Raw genomic sequence first — 13,966 nt, 5'->3', positions numbered from 1 at the left:
GCCGTAGCGGCCATTTGGGAGGTGAACCAACGGAAGGAAGACCTTTCTCTCTGTCTCTCTCTCTCACTGTCTAACTCTACCTGTCCAAAAAAAAAAATCCCAGTCTCAAGCTGTAGCTGCCTGCTGTGCACACTGTGACTCGAGCTCATGAAGCCTCGGTTTGTCTAACTACAAAATGGGGAGAACAGTAGTATTTACTTCACAGGCCTGTATTGAGGTGTCCACTGGATCATGAGTAGAAAGCAGACTTTCAGACAATGCCACACACATCCCAGTGCCATACACTTACACAGGACCATGCACAACACCATCCCATACCCATCACCATGATTACTAGTTATTTAATTACTAGACTCCAAGACTTCTGCTCTGGGATTAAAAACAAACAAACAAACAAAAAAGCGCTCTACGACACCATCTCGTTGGGGTTGTTAACTTTTCCTTCTAGACCAGTGGCTCTCAGACTTGAGCCTATGTCGACCTCACCTGACAGTTTGTTACAAACACAGATGGCTGGGATCCACGCCCGGGGTTCCTGATTCAGAAGCCTGGGATGGGCCCAAGGCTGAGAATTTCTAACAGGTTCCCAGATGGCCATAATGAGTCCAGTCTACCAGGCACGCTTTGGGTACCAGGATTCTACACTAGGGACTGGCAGACTGTTCCAGAAAGCACCAGACAGCAAATATTTCCAAAATAGTCACAGCCAATACATATGGAGAAAAAAAATGAACGCGGCCACGGTTTAGCCAAAGTAGTTTAAAAAGTTTTTAAGCACACTGAAATTTGAATTTTATACAGTTTCCATGTCCTGAGACATGAAAATGTTTTGATCATTTAAAAAATACAAAAAGCATGCTTAGCTTGCAGGTGTGTCTTGCAAGCTCTGGTGTGCCAGTCCCGTTTCTGTACTATGGACTCCAGTGCTCCTCACTTGCCTGGCCGTCTACCTTTCCCTCCGGGTCAGCCTGAGCCTAACACACAGCTTCCCAACCAGCAGACTGGCTGCGTCACTGCCGAGTCGGTCTGTTATTCCTAGAACGTTCAGCTTCCGTTTTTCCAGCTTATCAAGCGTGGCTTCAGCCTGTCTTAGAGCATGTGCTTCTGTGAACGCAATGGAATCAATTAGTTGCTGCTCTAGCACTGATGTGCCCTTGTTTCAGAAAAGGTGCACGGATTTCCCCCTGGACACCTTCTTTTCCCCCTCTGGTCGTAACTTGTGATTTTCCTCATCACAGGAATGACAGCCCGATGAGATGGGAAGGAATTTTTGCTGTTTGCCTAAGGGAAAGAAGATCTTTCTTCTTCACGGGCAGCAAAGGCAGAGAGCCTTCGTCTTGCCTGGACTGCTTGGAGAGGAGAGCAATTCGGGAGCGGCTGCAGCCTTTAAGGCTCTAGGATAAGAAGAGTGAGGCCTGGGAGTGCAGTGGAGGATGGCCCCAGTGCTTGAGCCCTGCACCCCATGGGAGACCAGGAGAAGCACCTGGCTCCTGCCTTCGGATCAGCATGGTGCGCCAGCCGCGGCGGCCATTGGAGGGTGAACCAACGGCAAAGGAAGACCTTTCTCTCTGTCTCTCTCTCTCTCTCACTGTCCACTCTGCCTGTCACAAAAAAAAAAAAAAAAGAAGAGTGAGGTGAAAGAGAAACTAAGGAGCATAGGTCTGAGAAAAGTGCCTACAAGCATCCGGAGTCCCACTCACTATGCGAACTTCGGGAGCGAGCCACAGCTGCGTGTACTGGGTGATGCCTAATGTATTCCAGTTTCCGAGGGAGCAACTGTTAACTGTACCCAAAGCACTCGGGGTCCCCGGGTCGCATGACAGGAGTGGATGACATTCCTGGTTTTCAAATATTTTCCAAGAGTCAGGCCCTTTCTTCAAATGAGTTGCTATGGTTTGAATGTACTCCCCCTAAAGCGTGAGTTGTTGGAAATGTAATCACCAAGGCAACCATCAGGAGGTGGGGTCTACTGGGAGGTGTTTAGGTCATAAGTGCTTTCCCTTCCTGAGTGGGTTAATACCCATTTTAAAGGGTATGAGGCTGTGAGTTGGATCTCTCTCTTGCTCTCGCTCTCTCGCCTGTCCACCTTCCGCCATGGGATGATGCAGCAGGAAGGCCCTCACCAGATGCCTTCCTGTCAATTCTGGACTTCCCGGAACAGTCAGTTTCCTGCTCAGTGTAGGTAGTCTGGCTCAGACGCCCTGGCAGAGCAGCCCCGAACACACTCAGACAGCCTCACGCAGAAGGCAAAGAGGCACCACACAAACAGGAGGCAAGCTCTCAGTGTGCTCTCCTGCCCGCCACCTCCAGGAATTACTGCCGCTTTGAGCCTCAGAGTCTGAAAACACCCGGACCCGGAGAGCTGGAGGCAGGGATTAGAGCCGGCAGCAGGGAGCTGGTGCGCACCAGACGTGGCTTCCAGCCACAGCTCTGTCGCGTTCTTTCACTGCACCTGACCACGACGGAGTGCCCGAACTCACCAAGCTTAGGGAGCTTCATTTTCCTCCTCCATAAACAGAATAATGACAGCGCCGATGTCATCAGACGACTTCCAGAATTAGGATGTCGAATACTGGAAGTCCCCAGCACGACTCAAATGATTAAGGTTTTGTTTTGTTTTTAAACAAAATTCTGTGATTGAAGCAGTCATCAAAAAACTTCTTAAACCTTTCTCCCTTCCTCTCTTCTCTTGTGGTCCACCCTTCAATTAGGCTCCGCACCCAGGAGTAAGGGATAAAGGGACAAGTGATTAAACCGTCTCTATGATCCTCATTTCCACTAATTTAATGAAACCCTTAGTGTGTCGGCATAAAGGCATCCCTGCCAGTCTCTTACATCAAAAGCCTGTTTGGGAGTGCAGGGATTGTCCCGGCAAGCTGGCAGGAATTATCAGCATCCTTTGATTTCCTTCGCGTGTTGTTTCTCATTATGGAAAGGTGACCTATGACCCGTCTAGAAACATCTGTACACTTGGAGCACACTTCCGGGACCTCTCTTCTGAGGCAAGGACCCGGGGAACACTCACAAAGTGCCTGACCCAGGAAAAGCAGAATTATGACTTTTCCAGGAGAGCTAGCTGCCTCGAGTATATAACGTCTCGGGCAGTTTTCCAGTATTTCAAAGGAGATCACGGAGCTGTTGGCTCAGAGCCAGGTGTCCCTGTCCGGGTAAGGAGATGGGTGCATTCAGCGAGTCACCTGCACCTGAGGCTGTGGATAGGAGGGGCTTCGGCAGGACCCTCTGGTAAAAAGCAAGACTGCATGACCGTGAGTCTCTGGAGGGCCTCCACATCCTTGACCCGTCTTCCCCCAAAAGGGGGTATGTTTGGTATATTTATTTCAGCTTCAAACAATAGGGAAAAAAAAAATAAGCTCATCCAAGTTAAAAAGAAAAAAAAAAGATTTTAAAAAAAGGAAAGGGAGTAGCGAAGTTGCCAGGCAGCTTTCCAGAAGTCTCCTGCTTATCTCACCGAGGCCTGAACTCCACTTGCTCCAAGCCCCACGGTGCCCCCAGACCCCAGTGTTCCAGGGCCTGGGGGAAGGAATGCCACGGCCTCCTTTGGCACCTGGAAGAATCCGCTCCACGTGGGGCTGTTCTCGGAGAAGCAGGAATACGAGATTGGGGTGGGGCTCCAAGGAGGTCCAGACAGAAAACTTGGGCCAGCTACACGCTGCTCACATGTGGATGATCTCCACAGGTGTGCCAGTGTGGACGGCAGAAGGAAGACGTCTGCGTTTTGCTGAAATGTTTTATGTGCTAAGGCAGAGCTGATTGCTGAGTGCACACGGTTTTCTGACGGCCAGGCCACCCCGGTGCCTTTTACCTCTGTTCATTCACATAGGCAGACAGACAGAGTCCCTTTAAGATGCTCCCTGTGGACTGGGTGGACTTAATGATGTGTGCAATGGAGATTTTCAAGAGCCGCCAACAGCAGCCATAGCACCTGCCGCTTATTTACCAAATCAAGCCCTCCCCTGGGTCCCTTTTGCCACCCTACTAGCAATGGAACAAGCCCAACTGTGAGCCTTGCAAGACTTCAAAGGAGTGATGAACGGAACTCACACACTGGGTGGTCCCTGCCCTGGGGGTGGGGGAGCAGCATCTGAACTCTGTTTCCCATGGGAACCTGGGTCCCCAAGTCTCCAAACGCTGACAGTCTAGTTTCTCCTATCACCGCCCCAAACAACTAAGTGGCTTATTGGCAGCTGAGTCTGAAACCTCCCTCCTCCAACCAAGGATGCTTTCACCCTTGACCTGTGAGGATGAAGAGCATCAGGGGCCACAGCCCTCTCCTGGAGCACAGCCGCGCAATGGCCCGACGCTGCCCCCTGGAGGGTGGCAGTAACTAGCACCCCACAGCCCAGCGCGCTTGGCTTCTGCTCCCTCATCTTCTCAAGTCTTGCCACTCGGCTCGCTTCCTCCTCTTGTCCGAAATGCAGCCTAAGTCTCCAGGTCTGTACTCTGCTTCAACCCCTGCTTATTTTTTTAAAGCTTTATTTATTTTTATTTGAACAAGAGAGAGAGGAGATAGAAATGAGAGAGAGAGAGAGAGAGAGAGAGAGAGAGAAATCTTTCATGCACTGATTCACTCTCTAAATGTCTGCAACAGCTGGGGTTGGTTCAGGCTGAAGCCAGGGGCTGGGAGCCCCCATGGGTGGCAGGGGTCCAAGTACTTGGGCCATCTTTTGCTGCTCTCCAAGGTGCACTAGCAGGGAGCTGGATAGGAAGTGGAGCAGTCGGGACTTGACCAGCGTTGCAGGCAGGGGTTTAGCTCGACGGCCCCTAATCATGGCGATTTGGTACTTTGTGTGCAGATGTGTTGCTTGGATGGGGAACTCCTCTTCTGTGAGGCCCCTGCCATGGTGTGAATCTTGGTGGGGAATGAGACACGTTCCCCCCTACAGACATAGAGGACAGGGACTTGCCCAGCTCACCTCCTTGGCAGCTAGGGATCTACACTTGGCACACAGGGATTGTGATTGGAGTAATTTGAAATGTTATTCCCAATTCTCTACCACCCTGTCCCCGCCCGGTGTCCATAGCCTTTGCTAAGTGATTTCACAGATATTTCCCCAAGGGGGCTGGAATCTGTCTCACTGCCCCCGACTTTAGGCTCACCCCATGACGGGCTGCAGCCAAGGGATGTGATGGTGCAGGGGTGTGGCGTGCACTTCCACAGCTCGGCATGCTGTCTCCAACTTCTGCCATCACTATGAGAAGAAATGGCAGGTAACCCACGAACTCATGATGAGTGAGACCCACCCTGAGGTCTGGGGCAAGTGCAGCCAAGCAGAGCTTAGACCATCGAATCCTCACCTGACCCACACAGCGGCCAGAATATATTACTGTTTAATTTGAAGTCACCGAATTCTTGCAGTAGCTTTGTTTCGCAGCACTGATGTCGCAACAGCTGATTGAGATATTCAGTCTTGGGATTCTGAACCTGTAGCTCTGGAAGCCTTGGCACAGAGTTCATCTCCAGAGAGCCCACACTCAGGGACAGTGCCAGAGACAAGGTCTAGTGTCCAGCAGAGGCATTAGCTTGACCAAGGTTTCAGCTACCCTGGCTTCCCTATGTTTTCATCTGATTTCCTATCATGGTCTAATGGCCTTCTGGGCTGTTCTATGAGATAACTGACATTCTTCCAACAAATCTACTTTCTGCTTAATTGTTCCTGGGTTAATATCTATTATTTGCAAATAACAGCCCTGCCTGAAGCAGCCTTGTTTTCTTTTTGCTGTTGCTGCTTTGTTTTTGAAGCTAGGTGGCTGGGCAAAGCAGAGAGAAATTGACAACCCTCAGGGTGCAGAAAGCAGGGATCTGAGCCCAGGGCCCCTCGGTACTGGTGGTACTGGTGGTACTGGTGGCTGGGGTAGGGGAGACTTCCTCCATGGTATAGCTTGGCTTTTCATTGCATGCCTCTGAGAACTTCCAAAACCACTTTTACCCACAGCATCTGAGGAATGAGTTAGGTGAGGAGGCTATGATTCCAAAGGAGGGATCAAAATTCTTTAAGTATAAAATGACCACAATCTGCAAACTGATCAGCTGTACCTCACTGACACCTCAGCTGATGCCCCCCTCCCCCGTTGATACTTAGACATCTGTCTGATGTGTGCTCTAGTGAGGAAAGACGGGATGAACCACTAAGCAATAAAAAGGCTTAACTGATAGGCATAAATCCTATATAATAAGCTTCTCCAATGTGTCATGCACTAACCTGGTTCCAGAAATTAACAGGATTCAAGAAAAAAAGTTTTTAAGTATTCAAAGCCATCCTTAACTACTACAAAATCATTCATGCACACACTTCCTTATTCAGAGTTATCAAGATAAGCACAGGCACTTTTTTTGGTAGTTGATTTTTATTCTGGCTCTTGGAAGAGTACAGTTTTTTCAAAAGTCTCAAAGTGTACATAATTGGATGGTATAATAAATGCCAGATTCTTCAGTGTTTTACAAGGTATGTAAAGTGAACGGATATATGTTTGCCATTATTGTCATAAACCAGAAAATCGGGGAAATTTATAAAGTTGACATTGTTGTGCCATGCAATCCTGGATAGATGCATTTCACTGAAGACGGAATGGAATTGGGTTTCATCACTCAAAATTTAAACCAATTTTCTTGGCATTAATTTTATATTTAATGCAAAGTACTTGTTTCTGGAAATTGGATCACACTCACTCTGGTGTATATGTAAAACTTTCACTGACTCGTATATACATTTTAAGTTTATTATCTTTTGCCTTTACACAAAACCCTTGGCAGGCAATTCTTAATGCATCTATTTTAGAGATAACTGAGTCTGTTTCTCGTCAGTTCTAAATTTAAATGCTTTTCTTGATGGTTGGAAATGCTTGAAGTCAGGGAATTAGGGGGTAAATTCAGTCCATTTGTGCTTCTTCAAAGAATTAAGAATTTATACAATAGATGAAAGTTTACTAAATAATGTCCACATTCTGGATTTCTAAAGGCAAATAAGGAGTGACCACCCTTAAATACTTGTAATTCATGTGAAACAGCTAGTTTTAGAGAGCGAGTGTGGGGGAAAGCAGGAAATAAAGGAGATGCAGCAAGAGGTTCAACAGAGAAAGTGACCAAGACATTTCTATTCTTATGAGACAAAGAGGAAAAAATGTGACAAAGAAGGAAAAAATATCAGTAAAGCAAGTTGCAGTAAGAATCAGATGGTCTGAAAATGTCACGCATGAATAAAAAACAGGGTGTGAAATTCAAATGTATATAATTGGCACTCATTTTATCCTATATTTTTATTTTGTACACACATGCTTGCGTGCACACACACACATGTGCTTACACCAAATCACGCTTCAGAAACTATTTTGTAACACAGTTTCATCAATTATGTTGTGTACATCTTTCCACGTCAAAAATTTATTTCAATATATATATTTAACCACTACATAAATATTCCATTTTGTAGAATTAAAAAGCATCCATTGTTTGTGTGTGTGTGACTCGATCCCCCACAAGGTTCTTTCTTAAAGTGGAATGGGGGTGGGTGGGCGTGCGGCACTGCTGAGGAGGCTCCTGCGTCAGAGCCCTGGTCCCAATCCTGCCTCCTCTGTTCCCCATCCAGTTTCCAGCTAACGCATCCTGGCAGACGGCAGATGATGACTCAATGGCCTGGGTCCCTGCCATCCACGAGATCCAAGTGGATTTCTGGGCTCCTGACTTCCATCTGGCCCAGCCTTGGCTATTGCCAGCGTTTGGAGAGGGAACCAGTGGATTCTTTTCTCCTTCCTTCAACTCCCCTCCTCTCTTTCTCTGCCTTTTAAGTAGATAAACATATAAAGTCAAACTACAGTCCCTCTGTACCCTGAATGAATGAAAATCTGGAAGCAATGTCTGTAAGATAGCTGGCCACATGCCCCTCCACTGTTGCATCAGTCTGAATGTTCCCGGGCACACCCACAGCCTCAGCTCACTCCAAGCTCCTGTGTTTGCTATTATTCTGTCTCTATCACTTCCTAGAGACCTAATTTCTTTTGCCCAACCTGGGGACCGTAAGTCTTCACATTAAGAGCTTTGAAAATACAGTTGTTCTTTTCCATTTTGCTCACCGCCCTGCAGCGTTTAATAACTACATCCAAATGGGAGGGTGCTTGCCAAAGCTGGTGGGAAAATGGAATTAAAAGATGTGTTTATTTTGGTGCAAAAATTTGGAATCTATGCTGTTTTTTTTTTCATAGTATGCATTTTCCATGAACCTCCTGAAGACTTTGCTATTCTTCTGCACCAAAATAAACTTCTCCTTTCATCCTATTTTTCACTGGCTTTTTGAAGTACTCTGGTGTTGCAAGTACCCAACATCAGCAGCTGATTCCTGGACTTCACACAGAAAGGCAGGGCCTGGGGAGGTCACTGTTTGAAATGCACTGTGGCCTGTTCATCTAAACAAGACATGCATGCTGTTTCTTCAGGGTCTAGGTTCCGGATACCGGACCTGTGGAGTGGAGAGATACTTCCAAGAGAAACCCAATCAGAAGGAAGCATTCACTGCTGTCGCCTACATGTGCCACTGACCTTGAAGAAAAGACCGATCTTGCAGAACTGAGTGGAAATCCGGGATATTCTTTTCTTTCTTTCTTTCTTTTTTTTTTTTTTTTTGACAGGCAGAGTGTACAGTGAGAGAGAGAGACAGAGAAAGGTCTTCCTTTGCCGTTGGTTCACCCTCCAATGGCTGCCGCGGCCGGCGTGCTGCGGCCAGCGCATCACGCTGATCCGATGGCAGGAGCCAGGTGCTTCTCCTGGTCTCTGGGATATTCTTAACTCACATATGTCTGATACAAAACTCACGTATGTCTGATACAAATTAATCTGAAGTGACGGGGGTCATGCTTCTTAAACTTGCTGTTTTCGGAGTGGAAACCATCCAAGTGCCCAGGAACAGGGTACTGGTTAGGTTACGTAGGTTGCATTCCACAAGGCAGTGCTCTGCAATTGTTTGTACACGGTCTAACAGCAGAAACCTGCGATTTGTGCAAAGATGTTTTAATTTATTAAACAAGGGGAAGAGGACGCTGAGAGAATGTATTTTCTTCCATTTGTAAAAATAATTGTGTTTCATTTTTACCTGGATATCTGTACATGACTCACGTGGTTACCTTGGACAGGTGGGATTACTAGAAACCTTATTTCTTCCCCCTTTGTGTACACAGTTGCTCTTCCTATCATTTTTACAGGTCACATGTTTTAGTTTTGCAATGAGAAAAACAGTTTTGAATCGTTTTTAGGTGAGAGTAAGAGCACCACGGAGACCTGTCCCATGTGACCTGAAGGGGGCTTGAGGCACCCTTGGCAAGCCCAGGAAGAGAAGCTGCTCTGGCTCAGTGACTCCGGCCACGGGGAGGGGCCCTGCAAAGGGGCTGCTGCATGGCCTGGGCTCTGGGCTCCTGCAAGCCAAAGCGCATGGAGGGGAAATAATGAGTGGTTAAACTACCATGCATGGGTTTTCGTAGCTTTCTCTTTGTCCGAGGTCACGTGACTCTTCCATTTGGGCTACAGGCAACACGTTGGTTCCTGCTGACAGTCACAGATGGGTAAGGTTAATATAGGAACCAGGTAAAGGGAGAACAAGGGCCTGCTTCCTGAGCGTTTCCCACTGAAGTAACCACCGCTGGAATCCCAGAATGTGTCCTGTGGCTCTTCAGAGGCCAAAGCAAGCCCTCAGCGTGGTGAATTCCTGGGTACAATTCGCTCACGTAGAATTTCCAGCTGCGATGGCACGTTGGAGAACATGCCTGGGAAACAGAGAAATGAATCTTCTGTTCATGGATAAGCAACTGCTGAGAAAGGAAAGTGGGAATTGGAGAAGCCCATGTTGTGCTACAAATAGGACAGTCACTGGTGTTCAGAGACCCTGCAAACCAAGCCTATGGGGGGGAGGGGGAGACTGGCACCCCTATTCTCTACCTGCTCTTAGGATCACGTCTCAATCCTGCTGGCCACTTCCCTGTCCCATAAATGGAAAAGGAGAGCCACATCCTCTTTCTAGCCCTTAAGTATTTTCACCTAATCCCTCTCGGCCTTGTGTGCCATCCCAAGGATGCTGAGCCCTGCAGGGAGAACTGGGTGTAGAAGTGCACCATGAGCTGCGTTTCGTGGACCGCAATGCTTGCCGGTAAGTACTCCGAGATATCTGGTGTGATGCAGAGAAAATGTAAGAATTGAGAGCTTTGTTTCAGTCTTAAAGCTCAACAGGTTTATTTTCTGAGAGCCACTCTCTCTGAACGTGCAGGACAAATATCAACAGAAGAGGTTCCCCAGGAGTAGATTAGGGGGTGTTAATATTCTTAAGCAGACAGAAAACTTCTGAAGAACAAGGGAAACAGGACTCAGGTGATGGCCAGGTCCTGTATGGTCCACAGGTCACCCCTGCCAGCACCAGAGCCCAGCCCCTTCCAATGGCCACTTATTTCCTTGTTGCTCCTTTGGGTGTGATATCCAGAGTGTCCAGGCTCATCTATCATTTTGTTGGACTTCTTCACAGCCCGTTTCCTGGCTGAGTTATTTATGTAACATGATTCCACATGGGGAAGCCCAGCTGTTAAAGTTTTAGGATCAGGAAGAACACATTTTTACGAGATCTTTCATCTTGTCTACAGTGTTTTTCTTGGTTTAAATAATGATAACAGCATGCTAGCACCCCCACCCCCACCCCGCACTGCCTCCACTCACTCCCCTGGATACACTTCTGGGGTCCCAAGTAAAGGTGAACTCAGAGCATGATCTCTGGGTGGCCCTGCAGACGTTCAAGTAACAGCAAGCACAGGCCGGTGGTAGCAAGATGGGGGATAGGAGAGGAGAGCATCCTGGGACATTTTGAGCATAGAAGTCAAGTGGGACTGTTCAGAAAAACAGGCTTCAGGAAGATGAAGGTTGTTTGGAATACAGTAATCTGAGCTGCTGGGTTGAGGTCCAGGCTGGCCTCAGAAGGCTTGACGACCATGTCACCTGGTTGGTCTGTGCCCATTTCCTAGAATTGCTTTCTCTGTAAGGTTCTGGTTGGTTTGGACATGGGAGTCTTGGGCGACACTGCTGGGGAGGGGTAAAGCAGCACTTTGTAGCTCACCCGTCCATCATGGATCTGCCGACTAACCTTGCTAGCCTGAGGCAGTGGCTGGGTCTACCACTGCTCGACTTTCCTTATAGGACGTCCAAGCACCAGTCTCAGAGCAAGGACTGACACAGGGTTTTATCCTGAAGCTTCTCCCATGTCCTGCTCAATTAGCTGCTACGTGAACCCAGTCAGCTGTCTCAGAGACCACTCTAGCAGCTCCTGCAACTGCGGAAGGTCACATCCTTTGCGTGAATTGGCCAGCTTTTTCTTTCAAAGCTCACCATGAATTGGGCCTCCCCTACTGCCCCATTATGCCATTCTTTGTGTCACTCAGTATGTTCATTTTTTCATGCAAGCTTTCTATCGGTTTCTCCAGCATCCAAGTTTCAAACTCTTCCCTGTCCTTGGGTTTGAAAACGTGGTTCCTTTCGCCTCTGCTGACACTGCCTGCAGTAGGTCTTGGCCCAATCATTAGCTTCTCTGACCACCTCCCTAAATCATCCGTCCGGTTTCTCTCCCAGGTCTTCATTGGAGACTGCATATGCTGTCCAATTACTTTTGGTTGATTGTCCTCCCTAGAATCTAGGTTCCAGGCCAGCAGGGGTTCTCTTGTTCAGCATTGTACACTCTGACCTAGCACTGGTCTGGCACAGAGCCAGTTCTCAAAGGATGCATCTGGGAATAGAATATAGCTGCTGGGTCACAAAGGACAGGACTCATTTTCCAATCTTTAATGGTGGAGTAAGAACCAAAGACTATCCAGAGATCCATCCTCTCTATTTCTGTATTTCATGGTGGGTCAAGCTAATTGCCTAGGGATTCAGGAACCACCCATTTTTAACAAACTTTTCTGTTCTGTATTAACAGATTAGACTTCTCTGAAAATGTCCGTGATGGAAATACTCAAAGCACCCAACACTATGGGTTAGAAGTGTCTGTTCTGGCCTTCAGTTCACTTAGAGCTGATTAACAGATCTGAATGAGGTTTTCAGAGAACTCATCCAACTTTATTGCTCCAATTTGTGTGTTCTAGCTCTTAATTTCATCCTGTAAACTTCTTAAAACCGTATTTTACAAGTCACAGTACTCTCCTCATTTTCCAACATTTAATAGAGGCCTCATTTGTGACAAAAATTTGCAAATAGCATTTCTATCAAGTCAAACCAAAAGGCAAATTCCATCTTCCACTTTTCAAGAGTCCCTGCTGAATGTTAGGTTTTCCCAGGATCTTTGTAACTTTTAATTTCCAGGGTCCAGGTTTTGGTATCCTCTTAGGCTTGTAGATCACTTTTAACACTGAGACACTGCAAAGACTCTTTGATGCTGGCTTTCTTGAAATCCTCCATGCCTTGAATGTCTCCTTTTTAAGACAGTTGTTTAAGACTTTTTTACTTAATCAAAGGCAGAGTGAGATAGACACCTTCTACCTGCTGGCCACTCCACAAATACCCTAAACAGCGGAGACTGAGTCAGGCAGTTGATGCCAGGGTCAGGGACTCCTTCTGAACATCCCACATGGGTGGCTGGCAGAAAATCAAGTATTTGGGCCATTATCTGCTGCATTCCAGGCATATTCGCAGGAAGCAGGATAGGAAGTTGAGACTCCAATTAGCACTACAATACGGAAAGTGGGCATTCCAAGCAGTGGCTTATTAACCTGCTGCATCATTACAAGTTACCCGATTTTTCCAGTATTTATCCCGGACAGGACAGCTGGTCAAAAATATTCAAGTGGTCAAAAAATGACAGGTATGGGCACTTTGGGGACAAGACATGGATCTCTATACATTTGCTCCTATGCTACTTCCTTGTCAAACAAAGCTCACTTCCAATATTAATGTTTTCTATTTTTTCCTCCAAACCTGGTAGTTTTAAGGATATTAATGGAAATCCTACAAACTGAAAAGACTTTGCTGTTCTACATTAAATGCAACAGTCAAGCAGGTTGTTCTGAATTATTTTGAAATGCATTAGAAATCAGAGATTTGCTGTTTTAATTAACACTTGCAATCAATTGGTAGTTACAAGGAAACAGCAGCGAAGAGTCACAAAATATACTAGAAGACACCATGCTTTTCCATCACATCAGAATACAGGGATCTTCAGAACGCTCATGGGAAAACGTCTTATGAAAACACTAGGCATAGGTCTTAACATGTTAGCATCTAAATAAACTGTTTAATTTCATTTCCCATGAATTTCTGAACTAGGCTCATACTGCCTGAGTTCTAAAATCCGGTTTCAACTGCCTCTGAAGGAATTTAAAACTTCCTCTACAAAGCAAACCAGCTAAGTGACTCCGGCTCTCGCAATCTTATTCAAGGCCATCAATAAATAAAAAGGGCAGGTGACGGGAATACAGAACGTTTCCACTTCCACAATATGCAAAAGGCTGCACTTTCAACTTGTCTTACCTTATTTTTACTCATATGACACATAACAATGGAAGGCTCTTGAGAATTTTTTTTATTACACACCAGACAAATGAACTAACCAGAGATTAGGATTTTATCTGTGCTCTTCAAATCACAGGAAACACATTTCCATCCATCTCCTGTTTCCTGATATTGGTGTGACATTTCAGATTCTTTCGGGATTAGTTTACATTAAAATCAAAGAAACCATAGACAGCTGTATATAATTAACTATGTGCTATTTTTTGGTAGCTAATAGAGACCTGCTGATTACGAATATGTAACAAGACTGTGTAGTATTCAAATGCTATATATTTTGGATACCTATTGTTACTGTATATCAAAATCTCATTGTTTGCAGCTCCTTACGTCGTCTTGAAGGCTTTGCTAAAAGCTCCAGCCCTTGCTACAGGAAGCTTTTTCTGTACACCCAGGAAGTGTAGATACGGAACCACTTGTCCCTCT

The sequence above is a fragment of the Lepus europaeus genome, chromosome 15 (genome assembly GCF_033115175.1).
Source record: "Lepus europaeus isolate LE1 chromosome 15, mLepTim1.pri, whole genome shotgun sequence".
NCBI classification, from domain to species: Eukaryota; Metazoa; Chordata; class Mammalia; order Lagomorpha; family Leporidae; genus Lepus; species Lepus europaeus.
The sequence above is the reverse complement of the archived record's forward strand: the minus strand, read 5'-3'. Positions refer to the sequence as shown.